Raw genomic sequence first — 20,930 nt, 5'->3', positions numbered from 1 at the left:
TAAAATGCTGTTCGTTGTTGCCCTGCTTACAACGGTATTATGTTTTCCGTTATACGATGACCCACTGAAATGACTAGAGGGCGATATATCTTAAAATAAGATTCACTTCCATAGTGGGTTATGTCGGTCCATTCCTTTATATACCTCCATATTTTCGTCGGCAAGTTCAAATGTCCAAAAAGGCCACAAAATAATGAAAATACCATAAATACATTCGATCTGACTGCAGATGAAAGTTTCAATTCACATAAACCGACTGATACTTTTTTACTTGTTTCGACTAAAACTCCGACTCCAGCAAAATTGCTCGACTTCGACTCGTAGGCTCTGACTCCGAAACCCTGGTTTTTAGTGTAATATACTTTTGTTGAATGTAGCGTAACTACAAATGTTCTGTACTGTTAAGTCCAATTATTTCTTGACACATTAAATTCGACTTCCTAAATTACGAATAATCAAATTGAAAATGTAGCGTAAATCCTCAAAATACCAAAAATCGGGCGGGATAGTTATATGGGATCTATATCAAAACGTAGACCTATGTTTACAATTTTTGGTGGAGAATGTGTAGAAACAACCAGAATCTCCAATGCCAAAAATCAGGTTATTTGGTCTGAAGATATGGACAAAATCCCCAAAATAACGAATATTGGGTGTTGTTGTTATATGGGGGGCAATACCAAAATGTCGTCCTACGTCCACAATTTTTGGTGGAAAATGTTTGTGTCTACTGGGAACTCCAAATACCAAATTACATAAAATTTTGTCGGGAAATGTAGCTTAAATCCGCCAAAATACCGAAAATCGGGAGGTTCCTAAAAAGGGGCCTATACCCAAACGTGAACCTATATCTAAAATTTTTGGTGGAAAAGGCAAAATTGACTCCAAATAGTCTGATTAAGATTTGGTGGGGTTTTTAACCAATATTTCAGTAATGCACATTTTTAATGGCATCAATGTGTATATACCCTCTTTAGCCATAAGGCTGAAGGAAGAAAACATTTTATTTGCATATTGCTTTAGGGTCACGCACCCTATCTAATATACCTCCAGTTTACACAATCAAATTGTTTGCCTCTGTTGTAAGGCGCGCAAATGGTATCAATTTCAACAAATGACAAGTTAGTCAGTTACCAGCAGCAGAACCACTTAACAGTCGCTGATGACTGTTTTAACGTACTTTTAGTTTGGCGGTGATGGTGTGGCACAAATGCGCCCAACTGACAAAGGGACAAATTGACTAAATAGATGTTTATATATTAATATGTATGTATAGATATATGTGTGAACATCATCGCTATCAATTTCAGTTATCAGCTCAACTAACAACAACAACTTGAACTCAACAAACCAAAGTAAACCAAACAAGTGATTGAATCTGATGTTCTGACAATCACTGGTAACAATGAAAGACTATCAGCTATTGTTGGTGTTGTTGCTGCCGTTACAATAATTTACACTGTCAGTCAATTGTAGTATGTAGTAGTAGGTAGTTAGGCGGTTTAACATGGTTTAAATATACATAATATAATTTTGTATGTCAATGTGTGTGTTTCTGAGTGAGTGCGTAAATTTATGATGCTGTGGTTAAGTGTTTGTATCAAATGTCCAAATGGTGTCAGTGTGTCTTACTGTGTGTGCGCTGCCTTCGATTGCTGGTATAGTAAATATCATTAAAATGACGACAACAGGCATTGTAACTACATTAAAACCCATTCAAGTGCCAATTAAAACCACAAAATGCGGAAGCATTCTTTGTGTTTAACAACAACCGGTTGGCCATTCAGCCAGCCAACATACAATTTTGCTGCACTCCACAGCATATCGAGCAAATAATCAAATACAATAAAATGTTCAACAATAATAACAACAAAGAGGAAATAATTTTTGAGAATTAATACCATAATTTGGGAAGTCCTCATAAAATTGAGAGGATATATTTGTTTCCCATACGTATATAATTAACTGCGCACACATATATAAATGGTTGTAGGTCTGAATGTTATTAAAAGGGAATTATGAAGTGAGACAGAAATAAATTATGAAATTGCCCTTCTAAACCTGAATTTATTATTAGATTTTTATAGCAAACATGTTCGTAGAAATGTGTAGTATGTAGATGGGGGCTATAATGAACCCTAGAAACCCTAATAGGATTTTATAATTTACATAATAATCTAGTCGGGAAAAGCTTATACCCATCATTGATTTTGGTAATTTTGTTGATGATTTTCGGCAATGTAAAGCATCGTTTCATTTAACAATAATAAGATATTTTTGAATTAAAACACAATCCTACAACACTGTTTACTGTGAGGGAAGTTATTCCTTCTCTTAAAATGCTCCAGGAGCATTTTATGCACAAACCAAAAATGTGTAAACAACCCCCATAGAAGCAGTTTTGACTACGCCAATGTTTGTATATAAATGTAATTCTGTTTTGTAATGCTGCAATGCTTCTTTGAGTTCATATCGAGCATTAAATTGTTGCTAATATTTTCTCATTTTCATAAAATTATTCGTTTATGTTTATAAATATCAGAGATTGAAATCAAATCACGTTTTCTATTAAATATTCAAGAATAATATGTGCTATTGTCGAAAGAAAACGAAGAAGTGTGTTGAAGTGTGCTTCAAGTCAGTTAACCTATTATTGTGTGATTATTATTAGTATGGGGGTAAAATTACATTGCAGACTCTTCTTTCATAAAAATATAGGAAGATAAGGGAAAATAAACGAACCTTTAGAGAATGATACTCAATTAAAAACAGAGGAAGGCCTTTTTGGCATATTCCGAAAGAAGAAAACATATTTACGTCATTATATTATATTACAATATTACCAACGAATATCCTAGAGGGGACATTGGGTATAATTTAAGTTGTCGGATTAAGTCTAAGTGTTTACATTTTACAACTAGCACAACAATGTAGGAGACTATAATAATTCTGTTTTGGTCTAAAATGTTGTAAATTCTCAGAACAACTGTCACAGACCTACCTGTGATTTGTAACTGTAATTATGCCCATGAAATATAAAGATACAATGGCCCAAACTAGACCAAAATAATTAGTAATTTTATATATGACCACTGTCGACAATGAACTTCGTACTGATTGAACGCTTTGCAAAAGAGCAAAAGAAAAGAAGCAGAGGTATTTTTCATTAAGGGGTGACCCCCACTTGTAAATTTCAGAAAATCGAAAAAATGTTTATTGGCTTATGTGGTAAAATTTTCAAGTCGATCGGAACAATTTTACCTGAGATATGATATTTGGAAGGGACAAAATTATTGTATTTTGTATGCAACATAGAAACTAACAAGTAAAAAAGTGTCAGCCGGCTTGGCCAACAGATATATACCCTCAGCCTATGTGAATTGCAACTTTCATATACGGACAGATCGAATGTATTTAGGGTCTTTTCAGAATTTTGTGGCACTTTTTCGACATTTGAACTTCCTGACAAAAATGTGGATTAGGATTAAAGTTCAAAAGTTTTGCGAAGGATGGAATGGACCGACAAGTGCTTTACGGAAGTGTATCTTATTTTGAGAGTCATATCTTTTCAGTGGATTAACCTACACCTGTTGGACCAGTATGCCAGAAAGCATGGACTTGTCCACGGAAAACATAATATGGCTATAAACAGGAGCACAAAGAACATCATAGGTATACATTACCAAAGGATCTCTGAACAGACCCTAAACTGCACTTGGACATAAATGTTGAACTTTTGTGGGGGAGGTATCCTACGGAGAGGACCGATATGGGCCATTTTAGAAGTTAAACTAAGTTTGGACAAAATATGACGAAGGTCAAATTTTGGACCAAATCGGTTTATCAGTTCAAAACTTATTGTGACATAGGGGCAGCAGGTCTTAAAGTGAACTTATCCGAAATTTTGTGTGGGAGGTATCCGAAGGAATGGACAAATATAGTCCATATTTAAACCTGATCTATATCTGGTAGGTATATTAGGATGAGTAAAGTATGGACCAAATAGGTCCTTTCCTTCAAGAGTTATCGTGCACACAATTTTTCGAAAATTTTTGAACTTTTGCGGCGGAGGTACCTAAAGGAGTGAACGAATATGGTTTATCTTTGAACTTAAACCAAGTTTGGACAAAATATTATGAAGACCAAATTTTGGAATGAATCGGCGATCCGTTCGAGAGTTATCTTGCGCTCCAAGCACAGCACACGGTGTCATAGAGGTTTTTTGAACATTTCAGGCTATTTTCTCAGAAAGTATGATTTTGCCCCTGATGAAATTTGTACCTCCGTATGGGGACCGTGAATACAAGTTGTTACAACAAAGAGCAGGTCCTAAACTGAACTTTTCCAAAATTTTGTGTGGGAGGTATCCCAAGGCGTGGGTCCATAGTGGAACCTTATCTAGGTTTGGTATAAATTTCACGATGTGCAAAGTATAGACCAAATCGGTTTCTCCCTTCAAGAGTTATCGTGCGCACAAATTTTCCGAACATTTTCGAACTTTTGTGGGGAAGGTACCAGAAGAAGACAGATCCGCCGTGAGTCGAACTTCCGCGTTATGGCGTGATGAAATTTTTCCTAGAAACCCTATAAACCATCAGGAATTAGCGTTATATCTTTGTTCACTGTTCTTCTAACTCGCTTTCTTCAATGTCCTTTTCGTCCTTTATTTTAAGAGCCGCTATAAAAGTACTACATGATTACACTTCTACAAGAAGATGGTTTCGTGGACGGCCATTTGCCACAAAGCCACATAATATTTTTTAACAAAAACAAGTAAGAAAGTATCAGTCAGCTGGGCCGACAGAGATATACCCTCAGCCACGTACCCGAAGAAAAAAAGTTAACACAATACTTCTGTAGGTTTTTTAGCTGTTGGGAAAATTTTCCAGGATGGAAAGGGCCGCAAAAAACTACATGTTGCAACAAAATTCAAAATGATCCAAGACGAGTGCATTTTTCCCAAACTTTGGGTAGGGTGTTGGTTGGTTGGTTTACGTGGTGGCTATACTTTATAGCCTCAATTAGTATGTAAGAGAACCGTTTTGAAAAACCACACCACTCGTTCAGAGATTGCTATTTCGTTGTTGCATGTTGGCAGTTAAATCCAGCCTGATGAGTTAAGGAATCGCAGAAGGTCTCCCAGACCTACTTCTGTTATCTCTGTGATATCACGAAGGAACGGTTGTCTTAGAGCTTTGAATCGTCGTTGCATTTGTGCAGAGCAGGAACAGAGGAGGTGCTCAACAGTTTCCTCCTCCTCTTCATTCCCGCAGCTACGACAGTGGTCATTGTGCGGTAGATTTAAACGTTTTGCATGGTTACCAATTGCCGTTTTGTCCCATCTACTTTCAGCCAGTGATAGATAGTGTTTGAAGATATCCCCTTTAACTACTCCCATTGGAAGGGGCCGCAAGTGCAACCTGCTGTGTCACAAATTAATAAGATCAGAGAGGAGTTGTTAAACTATACTTTTTCCAAATTTTGTGTGGGAGGTACTCAAATGAGTGGACCGATATAGTCCATATTAGAACTCGATCTATGCCTGAAAGTAATATTACCAATAGCAAAGTTTGGCCCAATTCGGTTATTCCCTCCTAGAGTTATCATGCCCACAATCTTAGCGAAAAATTTTGAACCTTTGTGGGGGAGGTACCGGAAGGAGTGGACCGATATGGTCTATCTTCGAATTTAAACTAAGTTTGGACAAAATATTAAGAGACCCAAAATTTTAACCAAATATGTTGATCCGTTCGAGAGTTATCGTGCACTCCAACTACGACGCATGGTATTATATGGGTTGTTTGCAGTTTTCGTGCTGATTTCTGAGGATATATGGACTTGCTCCTGAAAAAAATTATATCGTCGTAATGGGGGTAGTGAATACAAGTGGCTGCAACAAAAATCAAAGCGATTCGAGAGCAGGCCTTAAACTGCACTTAAGCAAAATTTTGTGTGGGGAGTACCCGAAAGAGTGAACAAATAGGGTCCATATTGGAACCTCATCTATGTCTGGTAGAAATGTCACGATGTGCAAAGTATGGACTAATTCGGTTACTCCCTTCAAGAGTTATCGTGCGGACAATTTTTCCGAACATTTTTGAACTTTTGTGGGGGAGGTACCTGAAGGAGTGGACCGATATGGTCCATCTTCGAACTTAAATCAAATCTGCACAAAATATTTCGATACCCAAAATTTGAACCGAATCGATTGATCCGTTCGAGAGTTATCAGACAGAAAGACGGACGGACATTGCTAGATCGACTCAAAATTGACTGAAACGTATATCGTACAAACATACTTGTGGTCTAAAACCATTATTTCGATGAGGCACATTTTTGACCGTATCAAAGTGTAGAGGGTATTTAGCCTAAAGGCTGAGGGTATAAAAAATCAGACACTAGATTAATTCCACCAAAATGAAATCTACCAAAAAAGTTTTGAACTTTTTTTTTGGGAAATAATCTTTAAAAAAGACTTTTTTGGGCTTTACAATTGGAGGTCACCATTATAGTAAATACTTTAAAATATTGAAATTGAGCTAGCTTGTAGTGCATTTTGCAATAACTCTGATATTTTGTCAATGTCAAAATTTTTAGGTTATGTTAGGTTGAACAGAGGGGCGAGTAATCCCCACATGTCCTGGTGGACATACACTTAAGCCAGAAGTAGTAGTAGTAGTAGTTGTGCGCTCTAGAATGTCAAAATATTTAGTATTAACTTCAAACTCAGATGGTCTAAATTTACTATCAAGCCCTCCCCTTATAATATGTCCCACAGAAGCAGAGATATTCGAATTAGAAAAATTCCACAAATTGGAAATTAGGATATGGGCGTTTTTTTTTTATACTCTCCATATATTAAGTTTGTCACTACGTTTGTAACTACTCGAAATAATCATTGTAGACCCCACAAACTACATATATTCTTGATCAGCGTGCAATTCTACATCGATATAGTCATGTCCGTCGGTATGTCCGTCTGTGGAAATCACTCTAGCGTCCGAACGGATTGACGTAGGTGGATGAAATTTTGGGAAAATCTATTATATGTACGTAGGACTTTTGGTATTGAAAGCGGGCTATGTAGGTCCACGCTTTCGTAGAGCCCCCATACAAAATGACGCGTCGTCGTTTTGAGGAGTTTTTAAGATATTTGTCCCATTTTACCACCGAATTGGTTGTAATTTGGTATTTTGTATCACCAGAGGCCAAAAAACATTCCTACCAAAGTTGGTTTATATAGGTCCACGTTTTGGTATTACCCCCATATAACGCCCCATATAAAGTACGCGTCATTTTAATATATTTTGAATGTATTAGCCCCATTTGACAACAGAACCGGTTGTAACTTTGTATTTTGCATTTCCAGAGGCTAAGAAATATTTCTACCATAAAATGTTTATATAGGTCCACTATTTGATATAGCCCCCATAGGACGATATCTCCCGATTTTCGGTATTTTGAAGGTTTTGGCCTCATTATCACACCGAGATGGCTGAAATTTGTTATTTAGTCTTTTGGGGTATAAAACTTTCCCCCAGAAATTCGTAGGTATAGGTCCACCCCATCACATAGCCCCCATAGGACAGTACCTTCCGATTTTCGGTATTTTCAAGGTTGTGGCCACATTAATCCACCGAAATGACTGAAATTTTGGTGGAGGGTATACAAAGTTCCGCCCTACCGAACTTAACGATTTTCCTACTTGTTATATTTGGGATCAATTTATAGTTCAGAAATACACCCAACCAAAACTGAAATATTAGTCAGTACAATTCAAATCAAAAAATGGAAAACTGAGATGTACGGCACCATTGTTAGTGGTCTTTCCTTTTTCAATTGACGGGCTTTGCTTTTGGAATTCATCTATTAGAAGCAGAGATATTAGCATAATAATAAAACATTGATAACATATGTACGTGTTTTGCCAATTCTGACTCCTGAATATTACCCTACCATCATCAAAATCAGTAGCCTTCTTCCCTTCTGGGAACCCTGACAACCCTCACAATTTCGTCGCGATCCCATCAAAATTGCGACTCTACTATCAAATCACGACGAAGAAGACAAACAAACCCCTCTAAAGTTTGCAATCCCCTCAACGTAATGTTGGATTACAATTTCTAAGTATTTCAGCCAAGAAAAACTTCTATACAACTGGTGTCTTAAGACACGTCCTATTGAGACAATATGAATCGACGTGTACCTCATTGATATGACCAAAGTCTCCCCTGTCCCTTCGTGAATGCTGTGGGAACATGTCCATTAGAGTGACCAAAAAAAAAAAAAAAAAAAAAAAATTTTGGTTTTTGATTTCCCATTTTTTTTTCATTTGATCCAAAAACCTTATATATGAAATTTTATGACGTTCGGTTAAGGTTAAACCGTGCCAACCTAGGTTAAACCGATCCAATTTTCAAAATTGTTGGTAGAAAACTGGTAATGTTTTTTCATCGATCGGACCATAATCATGGCATTTAGAGAATATTTGTGAAATTGAACCTTACATACAATTTACCATGGAAAGAAAGCTTGCTAGGTGGGCACGGGTTAACCTTAACCGATCGTCATAAAATTTCATATATAAAGTTTTTGGTCATTTTACACAATATTAAGATGGCCACAATATTATTATATATGGCTATTAACATTTATTTGAGTAAAAATTCTCTGGAAAATAAAATGACTGTAAACAGAAAATCTCTAATAAAAATATTTATAAAAGTTAATATCGTAGTTGTCAATGCCGATTTGTACAGCTAGGTATGCTAAACACACTATGGAAATGATGTGATTATCATGAAATTGATATTCACAACAATTTTCTTCGCATTTAACTCGCAATCCCTGCAGATGGGATCATTGGAAAATGTCAATAAATATTTATTGGCACGTTTACAATTATTTTCATAAAACGAGATTTCAAATGGAAGTATATATACATAGTTAAATATACAATACAATGATCACGTTATACATTATTACAAGAATTACCTATCCCTTGCTTCTGAATCTCTTCGCCTTATCTCCCTATAAAAAGGCATAACCAACTTAATTCGTGCTCCTCTGAAAAAGAAAATAAACAAAAATATTTGCCATTGCATTTGTCAGTTCAGTGCGTAATATTTTTTGTTTGTTTCGAATTCAATGGGGCTCGGAAAGGAAAATGTGGGTGGTGGCCAGTAGACTTCTTATTATATGTGATTCAATTGAATTTTCTGCTTTTGGCCAAATCGCAAACCACATAACCTACAACTGCTACTTAACAAGACATTCTACTATATTTTCCCTGTGATACCATGCGACCATACAAATGAGTCATTTATTAGCATAACATATGTGTGTGCGTGTCTGTGTGGGTGTTTCTCTATGTTTGCACGCCCGTTTATGGTAAATATCCTTTGGATTTTGTGTGTTTTGTTGGAAGGCGTTTCATTTGTCCTTTTTGTTTCGTCGAATATGTTGGTGATAAATTGCATATGTTTGCCTTTTCTGGTTAAATGTTTTATAAATATTATATGAGCTTGAATACACATACATATTTATTCAATAGTATGCATACGAATGTATGGGTCATTGCTGAAAAAGAAGCTTGGCTAGCTGTAAATGTAATAATAGTACATTTAATACATTTATGTGGAAGACACTGCTTGGAATTCTGAAATTCATTTGTCTTACGGTAAATTTTCCACTATTGCAATGTAAAATATTTGAATATGTTTTAGTAGAATCTTTTATATAAGAATTAAAAATAAATCTTCATTATTATTAGAATAGAGTGCTGAGTTGATGCGACGAGTATATGTGAGAAGTATAATCTTTGAGAATGAACACTTTAAATTTGAGCAAAAAAAATACTTCCAGTTCGAGCAAGATTTTACCAAAACTATATAACACAATATTAAGCTCAAAACAGTTGTAAATGCTGGAAAATTGAGAAATTTTAAACAAAATTGTTAAAGATGACTTTTTTGGAGTATTTCCCCATTGGCTTAACTTCATCATTACTCCCAATTATAGAGAGTAATGTTTACAAAACGCACTGACAGCCTGCAAAATTTACTGATCGCTACCAATATTATGATTTCATCCCGGCGAAGGGAATTATCAATTGGCTTTTCAGTTTTTGAATTGATGATTTCTTTGGTGAAAACCTGAACTCTTTAAGCATCAAGCATTCTCATGTAAATGAGATTTTCGGTTTTCCCAAAAAACATCAGAACAAAATATTTGATTTTTTTTATATATGGCAAGTAGCTTACAGGGTTTTTATACCCTCAGCCTTTAGGCTAAAGAGGGTATTTACACTTTGATACGACCAAAAATGTGCCTCATCGAAATAATGGTTTTAGACCCCAAGTATGTTTGTACGATATCCGTTTCAGACAATTTTGAGAAGATCTAGCAATGTCCGTCCGTCTGTCTGTCTGTCTGTCGGTCTGTCTGGCTGGTGCGCACGATAACTCTCGAACGGATCAATCGATTCGGTTCAAATTTTGGGTATCGAAATTTTTTGTCCAGATTTTTATACCCTACACCACTATGTGGGGAGGGTATTATAAGTTGGTTTTGGCCAAAAAGTTTGTAACGCATCGAAATAATGGTCGTAGACCCATACTTATATATACCGAAATGAATGTCTCGACGAGCTGAGTCTATCTGGCTATGTGAGTCCGTCCGTCCGTCCGTCTGTCCGTCTGTCCATCTAAACCTTGTAATCACGCTACATGTCGCAATTTTGATCGGATCGTCACCAAATTTTGGATGTTGATGAGGGTCCCGGAGGGGAAGAAGCCTATTGATTTTGGTGATGGTCGGATAATATTTAGGGGTCGGAATGGGCAAAAAACTTATTTGCGGAAAAAGTCAACGTTTTATATTAAAGCGAATATCTCCGTATCTATAAGGGGTATATTAAAGGCAAAGCCTGCTAATGAAAGCAGAAAATATCACCTTTACAGCGATGTATGGTAGGTTGTCGTAGGTTGTCAAACAACGAAGATATCGCAATAGTCGCTTATAGAACCCAACTTTTCATTTATTCGATTTTAATTCTAATGACGAATAACACAGCTTTTGTTGGATACTTTCCAAAAACAAAACCTGGCTATGAAAGTAGAAAATCCTGTCTTTACAATGATGCAAAGTAGGTTAGCGTAGGTGGCCAAATAACGGAGATATCACAATAGTCGGTAATACAACCCATTTTTCCACTTTTAAAGAAATCACGCTACAGGTCGTAATTTTGATCGGATCGTTTTGATCGATCGCAGGGGAAAAAGCCTATTTATTTTGGTGATGGTCGGATAATATTTAGGGGTCGAAATGGGCATTTGGAGAAAAAGACAATGTTTTTTCAAACCGAATATCTCAGTTTCTATAGGGGGTATGCCAAAAGCAAAAAAAAATCTAATGAAAGTAGAAAATATCGCCTTTGCAACGATGTAAAGTAGGTTGTTGTAGGTGGTCAAACAACGAAGATATGGCAATAGCCGCTAATAGAACACAGCTTTTCATTTTTGCGATTTTAATAATAATGACGAATATGACAGCTTTGGTTGGGGACCTTCCAAAAACAAAGTCTGACGATGAAAGTAGAAAATCCCATCTTTACAATGATGCAAAGTAGGTTGGCGTAGGTGGCCAAATAACGGAGATATCGCAATTGTCGTAAATACATCCCATTTTTTCCATTTCTTTGTAATCACGCTACAGGTCGCAATTTTGATCGGATCGTCACGAAATTTTGGGGGTTAATGGGAGTCCTACATAGGAAGAAGTCTATTGATTTTGGTGATGGTCGGATAATATTCAGGGGTCGGAATGGGCAAACAACTTATTTGGGGAAAAAGTCAACGTTTTATTTCAAAGCGAATATCTCCGCTTCTATAAGGGGTATATCAAAAGCAAAACCTGCTGATGAAGGTAGAAAATATCGCCTTTGCAACGATGTAACGTAGGTTGTCGTAGGTGGTAAAATAATGAAGATATCGCAATAGCCGCTATTAAAACACAACTTCTCATTTTTGCGATTTTAATAATAATGACGAATAGCTCAGCATTGGTTGGGGACCTTCCAAAAGCAAAGTCCGACTATGAAAGTAGAAAATCCCATCTTTACATTGATGTAAAGCATGTTGACGTATGTGGCCAAATAACGGAGATATAGCAATAGTCGGTAAAACGTCCTATTTTTTAATTTTTTGTAATCACGCTACACGTCGTAATTTTGATTGGATCGTCACGAAATTTTGGGTGTTAATGGGGGTCCCACAGAGGAATAAACCTATTGATTTTGGTAATGGTCGGATATTATTCAGGGGTCGGAATGTGATGGTTGATAGTTGGCATACATCCCACTTTTCTATTTTTTATTTGAGTTATTCTAACGATGCACTTAAACGCGTTTCAATACAATTGTCCTTTATAAATGAAGACATTCAGAGCAAAGGCGCTAAGCTATCCCAATTTTAATATTTTGAATTTTACCAGTCAAAAGCTTATGCACAGGGGAAGTGGTGTAGGATATCACATAGTCGGCCCCGATCCGACTATAGCCTTGGCTCACTTGTTTGATTTAAGTTCGAAGATGGACCATATAGGTCCACTCCTTCAGGTACCTCCCCCACAAAAGTTCCAAAATGTTCCAAAATGTTTGTGGGCACGATAACTCTTGAAGGAAGTAACCGATTTCGTCAATACTTTGCACATCGTGCAATTTCTACCCGACTTAGATGAGGTTCCAATATGGACTTAATCGGCCCACCGCTTTGGGTACCTCCCACACAAAATTTCGGATAAGTTCAGTTTAGGACTTGCTCTCGGATCGCTTTGATTTTTGTTGCAACAACTTGTTTTCACTTCCCCCCATACGCGGGTACAAGTTTCATCAGGTGCAAGTCCATACTTCCTGAGAAAATGGCCGGAAAGGTGCAAAAAGCCCCTATGGCACCTTGTGTAGTGGTTGGAGCGCAAGATAACCCTCCAACGGATCTGTCGATTCGGTCCAAAATTTGGCCTTAGTAATATTTTATCAAAACATAGTTTAAATTCGAAGATGAGCAATATCGGTCCAGGTACGTCCCCCACAAAACTTCAAAAATGTTCGGAAAATGTTTGCGCACGATAACTCTTGAAGGGAGTGACCGATGAAATCCATACTTTGCAAATCCTAATATATCTACCAGATACAGATCAGGTTCGAATATGGACTATATTTGTCTACTCCTTCTCACACAAAATTTCCGATAAGTTCACTTTAAGACCTGCTCTCGAATCACTTTGATTTTTGTTGAAGCGATTTGCATTTGCTACATCCATTACGACGGTAAAAGTTTTTTCAGGGGCAAGTCCATATTTCTTGGGAAAACAGCCGAAAGATGTAAAAAACCCCTATGTCACCATATGTGGCGATCGGAGATCACGATAATTCTCGAACTGTTCAACCGATTTAGTCTAACATTTGGTCTTCGTCATATTATATCCAAACTTTCATGGGCCATACCGGTCCACAACTTTCGGTACTTCTCCCCAATATTTAAAAAGTGTCACTAAAATGCTAGGACGATATCACTTGAATGGGGCAACCAATTTGGTCCAAACTTTGGATCTCCTAATATTTTAGTTTAACTTCTAAAATGGCCCATATCGGTCCTCCCTAAGGGTACCTGCCCCACCAAAAGTTCAACATTTGTGTCTTAGTACAGTTAATTCCTAATCCACATTTTTGTCGGCAAGTTCAAATGTCCAAAAAGGGCCACAAAATTCTAAAGAGACCTTAAATACATTCGATCTGTCCGGAAGTGAAAGTTTCGCTTCACATTGGTTGAGGGTATCTATCTGTCGGCAAAGCCGACTGACACTTTTTTACTTGTTATTTATCCAGTTGAAATTTGTTACCCCCATTAAACAAATTTGCTTAAGAAATTTTGGAACTGTAAATATATATTGAAGTAAATTCAAAACTAAACTTAAATGCTATAAAAACTTTTGTTATCATTCTTTATATTATTTATATTTACTTGATAAACCGATTTTCCATAGATTATCCTAACTGTTGATGCCATTTTTGCCAAATGTCCTTAAGATTTGCCCAAAGCTAAACTACATGTACATGTCGTCATCTTTGTTGTTGCTGTCCTTAAATGTGTTTACATATTTTCCATCCGTCTATCTGTCTGCATCTGATCGACTGTTTGTCCAGATAAAACAGATAAACTTCTAATATAAACATACTGGACTTTGCATTATAATATTATACATATAGTTGCATGAATGTCCGTCCGTCTGTACACTTTAATGGGTAAAAACAATATTCAAAATGTGTGCTCCTATATATTTTATTTTATTTTTACATATAAAAAAAGACAAGTAGAACAGCAACAGCATCATTCGCAGCAGCATTAAAATCAACAGCAGCACAAAGATGCCAACAACATTTCAAATGTTGAAAAAAACAGAAGAAGCAGAAGACCTAGAAGAAGATGAAGTGCGAACTAAGAACTGAAAGATGTAGAGGCGGATCTTAAAATGCAATTTATTATCGTTGAAACTTAGAAAACAGACAGTTTTATTTATTTCCTGTTCATGTGCGGTATAAATTACTGTTGATGTTAAAGAAATTTTTGTTTGTTTTTGTTGTTGTTTGTTTTTATCATTGTTTTGGAAAATTAAAATAAACTTTTAGTTATTTACATTTGTTAACTAAAATAGATTTTATATTGCACACATAAAAATACCTACATATTGTGGTATGGAGATGCAGTTTAATTGATTTCACTACACTGTGTGCGTTTTTGTCAGACTTTATTCTATTGGTTTGAATATATGCTATCATTTTCATTTTTGTATATCAACAATACATGGATACTCGAGACCTTATGTATGTTGGAATGTATTTTGCTAGAATTGGTTCTGAATCGGACCTATTTTTGACAAGAATTCTCAATTTCAGTCAAATATGCCAGCAGGGGTAAATTGCAGATGCCGATATCCCTCCTACCCAATTTTCGAAGATTATATAGGCAATACTCTTCCCTGTGACGAGAAACTGCTTCCCAGTTGCCCAACATCAAAATGGTTTACGGAAAATGCATAGTACCACTAAAGTATTGTACGCCATATCCACACACATCAGAACAGACAGAATTCCAAAATTAGTCTGCATAGAGATTGTAATGTACATTCATATGAGGATGATTGTACAATCTTGGCGTCGGGTCCTATCGTCGATGGCATATGTGATAGGATAGGACTTAGTACAGTTCTTCCATTTGAGGAATATGAAAATATCCGCTCCTAAATTCACTGCGGCTGAAATGAGGCTCCCTCCTTCTGTCATATCAATGAGTGTACGGCGCTTCAACCTGACTCAATGATATGGGACCTACTTTTAATCGCGGAGTCTGAACGGCAAAAAATTGGAGTTTTAGCCAGGAAAATCGATTTCTGAACAATTATGCGGCGTGTCTTTCGACACCACTTATAGAGATGTTTTTATGGCGGACATACTCAGGTAATGTAAGCCAACATTACACTTGCCACCGTCGACAATTTTGATGTTCTGGCCAGATATTGAACATTTAGAGAACTGGAGGACGTGCTTACCACTACACCACGGTGGCTCACCGTCAGTTCAAAGGCATTAAATGGCGTACTCGGATACCAACCCATACAGTTCAACAGAAGAACGCCAGCAGCCAAGGCAAACACGAATGGCTTAACAACACAATTCCCAACACATGTCCTTCTTGTGGGTTGGGTCTACACGATACACTGCATCTGTTTAACTGGTCAGTAAAAGTTCAAACTTGTCCCTTAAGTCCACTTTAAGGGCTGTTCGAGGATCGGTTTGATCCAACACATGTCCTTCTTTTGGGTTGGGTCTACACGATACACTGCGTCTGTTTAACTGTCAGTAAAAGTTCAAACTTAAGTCCACTTTAAGGGCTGTTCGAGGATCGGTTTGAAATTTTCACCGAAGGTATTACTTGTGGGGTCGTTTATACAATCATATAATTTTTTTCGTGGTCCCAAAAGCGCCAAATCCTACGGTATTATTATGGCATGTTTATTTACATCTTGTAATAAACCTTAGCCTATTCACAAAGATTATTTGTATACATTTTCCATTGATTTCTCAAGCTATTGTTCTAAGTTCGCTAAATGATTTAGATTTTTCTCGAGTCACTGATCTGCGCCAAGTAGATTTAGGGCGTCCTCTTTTTCTTTTTTCCTGTGGATTCCACTCCAGGGCTGCATGAGTTACATCGTTAGTGTCCTTTCGTAACGTTCTATTTCAATTTGGTTCGTCACTTGCAATAATCGTTCGTTGCTTAAAGTTCGTGGCCACCATATTCTTAGAATTCTGCGTAGGCACCAGTTAACGAAGCAATGTAGTTTGTGAGCTATCGCCTTTGTTACATACCAGGTCTCGCTTCCATAGATAAAAACAGATTCCACACACGAAAAATGATGATTTTGAAAATTCTGATTTTGGTGGGATGCTGTTGATATGGTCTGTGCAACTCTTGTTTGCTCTAAATCCAGCTTAGGTGCGTAAGATATTGTCGTTAAGCGACTATTCGGCACAGTAATATTTTATTTAAAATGTTGGTTACGGACGGAATAATTGATATACCGCGCCAATTGTTCCTGTTCTTTAAATCTCCCTTTTTAAAAAATTCCTATAAATTCCTTCCATTCACTTGGTATATCTTCCTCATTTCAAATCATTTGAAAAAGGTGCAGAAACAGCTGTGCCACCTTTTGTGGATCGACCTTATAACATTCCGTATGTATTGCATCGGCTCCGGCCGTTTTGAATGTGGGTGGTTCGGGATAACATTTAGTGTTCGTTCAAAATGTCGCTTCCACGCAAACATTTGCTCATTTTTTTGTCAATAGAGTGCCGTTGTCGTCTACAATCATATTGGAACTTCTGGTCTTGGTTTTAAAAACATCCTTGCAATTTTCCTTTCCAGCAGCCTTTTCCGCATCTTTCCGAGGTCGTCCATATACTTATTTTTATCAGCTCTGGTTTGTTTCTTGATTGATTTGTTTAGCCTTTCGTAATCTCTTTTAAATACCTCATATGGTGGAACATTATTCTCTTCCGTGGCTAGCATTTTCCGCTTTACTTCCCGCCGATTTTCTATTAGTTTCCAACTCTCTTCTGTTATCCATTCTTTCCGCTCGGATTTGCTGTATTCGCATGCATTCCTTAGGTCTTTTTTTAGCCTTTGCCATATCTCGTCGTTGGTGCTATCATCATAATTGATATTTATTTCCTCCACTTTTCTTCGCAGTTAATTTCTTCAAATCTTCTTCTTCCTGTGGTTATGCCCTTAGAATGTTTAATCTAAGTTCACTGACCACAAGATAGTGATCACTTCCTATTTCGACGCTTCTTCTGTTCCTGACATCAGAGCAAATATTAAACCATTCTCGGGAGATGCAGATATGGTCAATTTGAGATTCAAATGTTCCCGTCGGTGATTTCCATGTTACTTTATGTATTTTCTTATGCGGGAAGACAGACCCAGCAATCTTTAGATCGTGATTGTTGCATGTCTCTAGTAACAGCTCGTCATTTTCGTTGCAGGATTCCAGCGCATGTTTCCCCATTATACTTTCATAATCATGATTGTCGCATTCTATTTGGGCGTTGAAGTCGCCCATTAGTATAGTGATGTATCTGTTTGGTATCTCTGATAGGGTTTCGTCTAACAAGCTATACATGGCTTCTTTGTGAGCGAATTCCCCGTCCTCTGTAGGCGCGTACACCTGCACTATAGTTATGTTTCTGCATTTTGCTGCCAGCCTAGCAGTGATGATTCTTTCGAAAACTGGTTTCCATGTTAATAAGGCTTTTTTTGCTTTTATGGAGAGATAAATTCCAACTCCTTTTATGTGAGGTTCCTTCTCGTTTGGCATTCCAGAGTGCAAAAGCAGTCCGCCGTTTTTGCAGGAGTTTCCCCGCTTTCGCTCCATGTTTCCATGTTCATGTATCCATGTTTAATCTTGCGCATTCAGCTGTAAGGTAATCAAATTTACCACTTTGAAACAATGTTCTAACATTTCAATGTTCACACCTTATCCTTTTCCGTTTGCCATGTGTCGTCAACTGATTTCCATTATTATTCATTATCTTTGTAAATACTCGAATCTTTATAAATTTCAGCAGTACATAAAGGATTATGCTTTGACTGTATAGCCCTTTGACTGTATAGTGGTAGGGCTGCTACCTCTTGGCTTCCGAGCATACCATAGTACTCCCCACTTAATGCGAGCAGAGGTTTTGTAGCCGTCGACTCTCGAACAGACGCAGCAGAGTTGTGGTTGGTTCGTCCGCCGTAGTTGTAGTATATCAATATTACGTCTCAGGCCTGTTTGGTCCGCGGGAGGTATTTCATTTCCCTCCTACCATCCATATCTGGGAAGCATTCGCTATCCACCACCTGCGACGCGTTCTCTAGGGATTACAGCCTCCCCCGAGAAATACTACGGTGACCAAATAAAATGGATGGTGGGCACGACAACTACAATAGTTTAAGGGGTTATCACCAATTATTGAGCACGAAAAAACCATTATTCATGATGTTTTTAAAAGAAATCTACCAAACCCTTTTAGAAGATTTTGTTTTTATCTGAAAGGTTACACCTTGACCTACTTTCGGAAATTTGTTGTTGAAAAATATTCCACAGTTTTTTAACAATTGACCGCCTACGAAGCACTGTTTTTATACCCTCAGCATTTATGCTAACGAGGGTATATACACTTTCATACGGGCAAAATGTGCCTCATCGAAATTATGGTGTTAGACCCCAAGTATGTTTGGACGAAATGTGTTTCAGACAATTTGGAGTTGATTTAGCAATGTCCGTCCGTCTGTCTGGCTGGCTGGTGCGCACGATAACTCTCGAACGGAGCAAACGAATCGGTTCAAAATTTGGCTTTCGTAATATTTCGCCCAAACTTAGTTTAAGTTCGAAGATGGGTTAAATCGGTCCACTCCTCCTCCACAAAAGTTCGAAAATATTCGGAAAATTTGTGCGCACGATAACTCTTGAAGGGAATGACCGATTTGGCCCACACTTTGTACATCGTGAAAGTTCTACCAGACTTAGATGAAGTTTAAATTTGGACTCAATCGGTCCACTCCTTCGGGTACCTCCCACACAAAATTTCGGAAAAGTTCAGTTTAGGACCTGCTCCCGAATCGCTTTGATTTTTGTTGTAGCAACCTTTATTCGCTGTCCCCCACACGACGGTACAAGTTTCATAAGGGGCAAGTCCATACTTCCTGAGAAATAGCCTGAAAGGTGCAAAAAAACCCTATGACACCGTGTGTAGTGGTTGGAGCGCAAGATGAATCTCGAACGGATCTGCCAATTCGGTGCAAAATTTGGCCTTCGTAATATTTTGTCCAAACATAGTTTAAGTTCGAAGATAAACCATGTCGGTCCACTCCTTCAGGTACCTCCCTTACAAAAATTCAAAAACATTCGGAAAAAATATGCGCACTATAACTCTTGAAGGGAGTGACTGATGTAATCCATACTCTGCACATCCTAATATATCTACCAGATATAGATCAGGTTCGAATATGGACTATATTTTTCCACTCCTTTGGGTACCTCCCACACAAAATTTCGGATAAGTTCACTTTAAGACCTTCTCTCGAATCACTTTGATTTTTGTTGAAGCGATTTGCATTCGCTTCCTCCATTACGACGGTAAAAGTCTTTTCAGGAGCAGGTCCATATTTCTTGGGAAAACATCCCGAAAGGTGTAAAAAGCCCTATGTCACCATATGTGGCTCTCGAACTGTTCTACCGATTTGGTGCAACATTTGGTCTTCGTCATATTTTATCCAAACTTAGTTTCATGGGGCAATACCGGTCCCCAACTTCCGGTACTTCTCCCCAATATTTAAAAAATGTCACTAAAATGTTAGGTTGGTCCAAACTTTGGATCTCCTAATATTTTGTCAAAATTTATTTAACTTCTAAAATGGCCCATATCGGTCCTCCCTAAGGGTACCTCCCCCCACAAAAGTTCAACATTTGTGTTAATTCCTAATCCACATTTTTGTCGGCAAGTTCAAATGTTGAAAAAGGGCCAATAAATTCTGAAGAGACGCTTAATACATTCTATCTGTCCGCAAATTAAAGTTTCAATTCACATTGGCTGAGGGTATACCTCTGCCGTAAAAGCCGACTGACACTTGTTTACTTGTTACTCAAGTAGTTTGCGGTGCCCACTTTAGCTCGAAAATTAATAAACCGATCAGCCTATGTTTTTGTGGGATCATTAAGAACCTAGTATTCTTGTCCTTAGGCGAAACGGAATTTAAAATATCCGTTTAAAAAATGGTGAGCTGTCAAAGTCAAAATTTCAATTTTAACCAAAAAATGAATAGCTTTAGAGCCTCTAACTTAGGGCAGGCTTTTTATGTGTTTAATAATCCCACAAAAACATATGAAGGTCCGATTATCCGTTTTCGAGCTACAGTGGGCACCGCAAAAATTTTTCATTTTTAACGCTCATATCTCAGTTAATTTGTGTCCGACCGCCTCAAAACTCTTTTCTACCTGTACTTTAAAATGAGCCAATAATTTTTTTTTCGATTTTGTAAGTGGCCATAACCCTTAGATCAATCCCGACCAACAGAATGCATTTTTTTATTTAAAAATCAGAATACGCTATTAAATTTGTTAATTTGCCATAACACGCCATATACCATACCGCTTGTCCCTAACTGGTTTAATTTAATTTTTAATTTTAACTTATTTGTCTGAGATTCTTTCTAAGCGGTTACATTAAACGTGTCAAAGAGTAAAATTTGAACACACCATGCTTGAGTGGACGTCTGTGCATATTTTTGCTAATCACCGTGCGTCTTAACTAACTTTAAATTAAAAGTGCT

General features: G+C 37.4%; 1 protein-coding gene across 3 annotated transcripts in view; it reads left to right on the top strand.

Moving 5' to 3' along the window:
• LOC141402496 (palmitoyltransferase app-like) overlaps positions 1 to 20,930 on the top strand; it is a 490,233-nt gene that overhangs the window by 393,622 nt on the left and 75,681 nt on the right. The window lies entirely within an intron of this gene.

The sequence above is a fragment of the Musca autumnalis genome, unplaced genomic scaffold (genome assembly GCF_047663935.1).
Source record: "Musca autumnalis isolate F117 unplaced genomic scaffold, ASM4766393v1 scaffold_4, whole genome shotgun sequence".
Lineage (NCBI taxonomy): Eukaryota > Metazoa > Arthropoda > Insecta > Diptera > Muscidae > Musca > Musca autumnalis.
The sequence above is the reverse complement of the archived record's forward strand: the minus strand, read 5'-3'. Positions and strand labels throughout refer to the sequence as shown.